This window comes from Calidris pugnax, unplaced genomic scaffold (assembly GCF_001431845.1).
Source record: "Calidris pugnax isolate Ruff unplaced genomic scaffold, ASM143184v1 scaffold91, whole genome shotgun sequence".
NCBI classification, from domain to species: domain Eukaryota; kingdom Metazoa; phylum Chordata; class Aves; order Charadriiformes; family Scolopacidae; genus Calidris; species Calidris pugnax.
The window spans coordinates 2,648,601-2,655,361 of NW_015090898.1; the positions used below are offsets into that span (position 1 = coordinate 2,648,601).

Below are 6,761 nucleotides of genomic sequence, written 5' to 3' on the forward strand. Positions count from 1 at the left end.
GCCACGCACAGCATCCCCCCCCCTATTCTTAGCAGCTAAATAGCTGAAATAACGAGTTTTGTCTCAGCGCTGTTGGGTTTGGGAGGGAGAGAAACCTGCAGTGGGGGGGAGCCAGGCTGTCCCTGGTCCCTCTCCTGGGGTGGAGGGGGGGGTCCCCTCCGTGTGTCACCCGGGGACACTGGGGGACAATCAGGGGAGCCCTGAAGGTGGCCACAGAGCAGGGCAGCACCTCGGCTTTGAGGCATCTGGGATGTTAACGCGGTGCCGAAGGGTCTCCAGGATTCCAGCTGGGATTTTCTTAGACCCCACAGGATAAATTCCAGGTTTTCGAAGGGGAAGGGGTGGGGGGGACACGCGGGTTTTCACCTGGAGGTTTCCATCCCAGCGCCCGCCGCGCTGCGTGGGCTGGGATTGCAGGAAGAAGGCGAGCGTTTTATGCAAATGTGATTACCCAGTGCCAACACATCCCGGCAGCTCCGGGGAAGGAGGGGGGGTCCCCTCCATGTGTCACCCAGGGACACTGGGGGACAACCAGAGGAGCCCCAAAGGTGGCCGCAGAGCAGGGCAGCACCTCGGCTTTGAGGCATCTGGGATGTTAACGCGGTGCCGAAGGGTCTCCAGGATTCCAGCTGGGATTTTCTTAGACCCCACAGGATAAATTCCAGGTTTTCAAAGGGGAAGGGGTGGGGGGGACACTCGGGTTTTCACCTGGAGGTTTCCATCCCAGCGCCCGTCACGCTGCGTGGGCTGGGATTGCAGGAAGAAGGCGAGCGTTTTATGCAAATGTGATTACCCAGTGCCAACACATCCCGGCAGCTCCGGGGAAGAAACCCACACCTCTGCCTTTCCAGCCCTTTGATCCCAGCACCAGCTACTCTGGCCAATTCCCTGGAACCAACCCCAAAGAGGACTCTGGAAAAAAAAAAGCCCCCAGCCCCATCTTTGTGGAGCATCAGTTGTGGGCACCCACTGGGCACAGAATCAACCTTAAAACTGTTTCAGAAGGGGGTTTTATTGCTATTTATAAGCCTGCCTGCTCTTCCTCCTGCTGGTCGGGACCCCAGGAGAGTAACAGCAAGTGGCCACGCTGGGCTGGCAGAGAACTGGGAATGCTGGCCATTGGGCAGAGAACTGGGAATGCTGGCCATTCCTCTGGTGTTCACTCATGGAACTTCTCTGGAAAACAATAAACCTTTCAGGAAAAAACCTAAACCCAAATGTGTGTTGTGACTCTGTAACTTTTCTGTTGTCACAGTGGAACAGAACCTGATGCTTACACTCTGCTGGATATTACACTGAATATCCCTCCGTGGCCTTTGGGACCTGTCGTAGCCAATATTCCCAGTTTGGAGCCACAAAGCTCCAGTTTCCTAAAAACCCACAGGTCCCAGAGACTGGCAGGACAGCTCCCTGAATCACCTCTCGTCCACGTACGTGTGAAAATACAAGGAAGACTTCAAAGTCTTATTTCTGCTTTTCTTTGAAAAATGAAAGAAAGTATCTCCGTTAAATAATTTCCTATAATTTCCTCTAAAAGCCACACTGTTCCGGCAGCTTCTGTTTCAGCTCCCAGGGAAGTCGCACTAATTGACTGGGGGCTTCCCATGCAATAAGGGCTATAATTAAGCAAGAGGCACAACCTGAGTAAAACCTGGGAGCAAGGAACTCCCAAACTTCCATATCGGCTTTGATCCTGATTCCACATAAAATGTGGGTCGAATTATTTAACCTCTATTTAATTCAGCCTTCCCATATGCAAAACTGTATTCATTTTAAATAAGCAAACATTAAAAACTTGGCAAATTCCATAAGTAACAACTAACATTACTTCTTTACTTGCAGTCAATGTAGATAATTGTTTTACTATAACAAAGAGTTAAGTGAGATTATTTTTTTTAAGGATGATTTTCTATTACGGCAAGAAAATTTTAAAAATTAACCACCCTCTGATTGGGGAGGGGAAGCAGCAGATGGAGCATCGTGGTCCTGTCTCTGCTGGTATTCCTGGCTGGGAATTCTGTGCCGAAAGAGATTTTTTTGTTGGAAAACATTTTTGAAAAGAGCTATCCCACATCAGCATCTGAAAACCCTACTATTTTACTTTTTAAAGCATCTTTCAGGAGTTGTGGCTGGTTGCAGCAGGTTGTGCCAAGTGGTGTTGCTGGGTTTTACCCTTCCCACCTCTGCCCGACTCCTTGCCCCTTCCCTTCCCTCCCTGCCGCTCCCAGGGTGATGTCCCGAGATGTCCTTTACACGGATACTGAGGCCGAGGGGTTATAAATTTCCAGCTGCTCCATCTCAGGCAGGAATTTGCTTGGCATCGTCCAGGCCTTGGGATTATTTTGCTCTCAGCCTTTGAAAGAGGAACATGCCCCGGTTCCAACAATGGCCGTTTCCTGCGGCGGGAGGAAGGGGTGGCCCAGGGGTGGCCCGTGGCATTTACACCCAAACCCGGGCCAGGGCTTTGCCAGCAGGGAGCTGACAGCACGGGCAGCACCACCAGGATTTCATTCCTCATTAAAAAAGACCAAGGGCCTCCCTCAGTGGGTGGCCGAGGTTATTTCATCACCCGAAATGCCCATAACGATGCGAGGGGTTGGGTTTCCGTAGCGTCAAACCCGGTAGGTTATTGCTATTAAGGTCATTGTAGCATCTCAGCAGAAACCAGACTCAGAGAATCCTCAGAGAAAGGAGGATGCAGCCTTAGGTACAGCATGGCACGTAGGCAGGGGCAGGCCCACACGTCCTCCTCTCGCTGAGGAATTGCTCCTTCATCCTTCCCGATGCCGAGGGAAACTGCCAATTGAGGGCAGACTTGGCAGCGCCGGCTGGGGCTCAGTCCCACCCACCCTCCTGAAGAAATTCATTTTTTCCCCCCTAACAACCAGCCTGAACCGTGCCAGGTCTAAGCCCTGAGATCTCCTTCCATCGCCCAGCACTAGCAAAACTATTTTACTTTTTAATCAACAGCTGTAGTCAGCCCTCAGGTGCCCCCCTCCCTTGGGAAGGGACACTTTCAGTGCCATCAGCACGGTGAGACCGAGCTCCCTCCCTCCTGCTGCAGCCAAGGATAATTTCTATTTCATTTCCCAAGCTTGCTGTTCTGCCCAGGGACTTTGCTCCTTGTAGTCAGTTCTTACCAAACCAAAGTTCTGCCTCCTGCTTTTAGACAGAGTTTGGAGGCAAAAAAAAAAACAAAGAAGGAAAAAAAAAAAAAAAAAGGCAGTAATAAAACATGTACACGGGCTCCAATTAAAACAGAAAAGCAGCCTAGATTTCTCCCATGGAATCACGGCCTCTATTTCCTTATTTCAGCTCACAGAAAATGCCAAAGCCTGCCCAACATCTAACTGACTTAACTCTCTAAGAAGATGGACCTCATGATTCAGGTGTGGGTGCTGGAGCTTTCCAGGAGCTGTGTTGTCCCACTTGCACACCTGAGTGTTTCCCAGTGAACTGTGTGGCTCGGAGTCTTCCCGGGGGCCACCATAAAGTAAATACTTACAGTCAGGAAAAGGCAGAAACGTTCCATGGCTGGTTCATTCCAAAATGAAAGTAAACCGTAAAATAAATGCCGCCTTTCCCCTGAAAGCAACCAAAAAGATATCGTTTGAAAGAAATTAAAGCTCCATTTTACTTTCTTAATCTACCACAGGAGTGACAAAACCCGCTGTGAGCTAAAAACCCCCAACAACTGTCCCATTTCTGAGCCTCCACGTCTTTTATCTTGCTAAAGCTCCATGTTCCAGACTCCGAGGGGTCTCGCGGGTCCAGGAGATGCCTCTGCCTCCTCCGGGGGGGGTTGTAAATCACTGGGAAAACAGGGAATGCCCACAGGAAAAGGGGGAATGCGGAAAATCCACTCTGACCCCATTCTGAGCTAACTGAGGGGTGAGCGAAACCAGCCCAGTTTAACATCCCAGTGGCCTCCTCGGGTGAGTATCGCTGCGGGGTGACTCATTTGAGTAGCCGTCGTGCTCTGGCGGGTTGTACCTTCGTTAACCCAAGTAATTAAGGCTCGCAGCTTCGGCCCCAGCGCGTACGGGTAAGGCTGTGAGTCCCATGGGTTCCTGATTGCACAAGAAACCACGTCTGGTGGCGTTGAGTTGATCGAGCACCACTTCTGGTCACACAGAGAGGTTGGACTTCCCCTCACACCAGCTACAACAGGCCTTTTAATTTTTCATACCAGTGTTCAATCCACAGGGCTCATCCCCTTCGCCCCCCCCGAGGAGCCCACGCCGCTCCCCCGGGCTCGTAGGAACTTTTTCCTTTCATTTTTATTTTTATTTTTTTGGTAGAATCATATCGGAGAAGCCGGGAGCTTGCAATTCTTCTCGTTTGTGTCTGTGCGTAACAGGTGTCATTTTCAGTGTAGTACAGACAAATCCCAAAATAGCTCGGGCTCTTCAGACGCTGCGAAGAGAAATTTTTTTTTTTTTTGGTAGAATCATATCGGAGAAGCCGGGAGCTTGCAATTCTTCTCGTTTGTGTCTGTGCGTAACAGGTGTCATTTTCAGTGTAGTACAGACAAATCCCAAAATAGCTCGGGCTCTTCAGACGCTGCGAAGAGAAAAAAAAAAAAAAATAGCGGTTACTTCAGCTTTGGTTGTAGTGAAAAAACCCCAACGCTCACAGCCAGCTCGGAGCTGGGAATTAAAATGGCAGATGTGGCTGTGTAGTAGGTGATCTCTCCCTCGATTTGGGTGTGTTTCAAAGGGGCTGCTGGCTCTCTCACTCGCTCTTTTGTACAGGCAGACTGAGGCACCGACTCCCTGGAACGGTGCTGGCTCTTCCAGGAGCATCCCTTTTGATTCCCAGACGCTGCATCCACCACGGAGCCGCCTCCACATTTCCCGGGTTGGAGGATCCAAGCGCTGCTTCCCGGTGCCGGAGCTGCCGAAGGGGTGGGTGGTCCCAGGGCGGGGGGCAAGGGGGGAGAGCATCCCTCTCCCAAGTTTGTCTTGCCGGGTGATTCCTGCCCGGCTGAAACACATCGCTCTCCGTGAGCTTTCTTTGATGGAGATTATTGGATTCTGGTGATTCCAGGAACGCAGTTATTCCTTCCCCTGCCTACGCTGAGCGTTGGGAATCTGTGTGTGTGGTAACACCTTATTAATGCCGTTCAGATTGAGAAGAGCCTGTAGCTTCTTAGGGCTTTCAGTGCTTTATCTGACACCCTGCATCTGCCCGGGGGCTGAACCACACTCGGATGGATGCCTTGTGGCCAGCACAGCAGGGTCCTCTGGGTCCAGCAGTAGCCTCACGCTTTCATACCCAAAAGACTTGCTTTTGCTCACAGAAGCAGTTCCTTTTCAGTTGTTTTGTGCTTCAGGGTATCTCCCTGCTGAGCAATTGCAAGACGTAGGCCTAAAATATTTTATTTTAGGAAGCCAAGTCGTGGTTCCTGTCACCGAAACAGTTAATCAAAAAAGCACTAACTCTCTACTGGAACGTGTGTGTGCGCCTGAGTGTGTGTGTGTGTGTTTTTGTTTTTTAGAGCCAAGAAGATTTGCTTTGGTTTTTTTTAAAGCAGAAACCACCACAAAGTTGGCTGTGGTTTCAGCTGCGCTCGTTCAAGATTTTGTATTGCTGACTACCAATCCTAAAAGAGTTAACCTAGTTAAGCATGACTCAGAAGCGGAGAAGGAGATGCGAGGCTGCGAGCCTCGGGAGGAAGCAGAGGAAAAGAGAGGTGAGGAACATAATAATTACCAAAAAAAAAAAAGGTGCAGAGTCCAGGAGCGACGTTCCCTTCGGTCTGCCTGGCCCTGGCACCGCTGGCACGGGCTCCCTGGAAAGCTGCAGTTCCGCTCCTATAACACAGGGAGCAGGCTGGAGAATTTAGAGCTGCGTCACAGAGCTCAGCGAGAGAGAGCAAGCTCCGTCGATAGGTCTACCAGCAACAGCCCTGCTGCAGCAAGAGGGAAGAGAGGCAGCAAAGAGAGGCAGAGAGGGCTCCAGAGAGAGAAGTGACACCAACACCAAGGACCGGGCTCCTGCCGTCGCCTGGTCTCATTTAAAAGATGGTGTTCGGGCTCGGTTGGGCGTAGGAGGCTTCGCCCATTGACGATGCTGGAGACCCGGCGCGCTTAATCCCGCGGGGAGGGAGAGTGGGCAGACACCGAAAGGGTTAACGGAAAGGAAATTTCTGGAACCTTCTATTCTGCGGCGCTACCCAGCGAGCGGAGGGCTGAGGACTGCGCAGATGGTGCACGGGCACAGAGCTCTTCGGTCCGGTTCGTCTTTCCCACGTACGTACCCTTTGATCAAGATGGGGCTCGAGCTGCATCTGCGTATTTTTAATTATTTGCAGGGCGTCCCTTTCCCCCCGGCGTCCCTAAGTTGGGCTCCCAAAGTGCCTGTATTATTATTATTATTATTTTGGCTGGGTCTGATTGCTCTGTTCTGCGTCAGAGCTGTTTTCTCAATGGAACGACGGGCACAGGTTGTACTAATGTCACTTCTCCGTCGGCATTGCTGTGCTGCAGAGGAGGGTAGTAGTCGTGGGGGAGAGATGACAACTTTGCAAAGACTGCCGTTTGCCTGTTCTGCAGGGGCTTTTTTTATTCCCCCCCCCTCTCTCTCTCTAGAGGCTGGTGGTGAGGGTTTGGTGGAAGGGTTAACAGGCAGCTCTGCCTTTCCGAGCTCGGAGGTTTGTCACTGCGTAGTTGGGAAAGTGGCAAACGGTGACGCAGTGATCATTGCGGGGCACGGCGGCCAGTTTTTAGAAAAATCCCTGTGGGGGGGGACAGGTAGAA

General features: G+C 51.3%; 1 long non-coding RNA gene across 2 annotated transcripts in view; it reads right to left on the reverse strand.

Annotated features, from left to right (window-relative positions):
- Positions 1 to 4,446: 4,446 nt before the first annotated feature.
- The window catches only part of LOC106891776, a 7,655-nt gene continuing 5,340 nt past the window's right edge, over positions 4,447 to 6,761 (reverse strand). For both annotated transcript variants that reach the window (XR_001412782.1, XR_001412781.1), the window contains one exon: positions 4,447 to 4,563. This is a non-coding gene — a long non-coding RNA (uncharacterized LOC106891776). The remainder of the gene's footprint in view (positions 4,564 to 6,761) is intronic.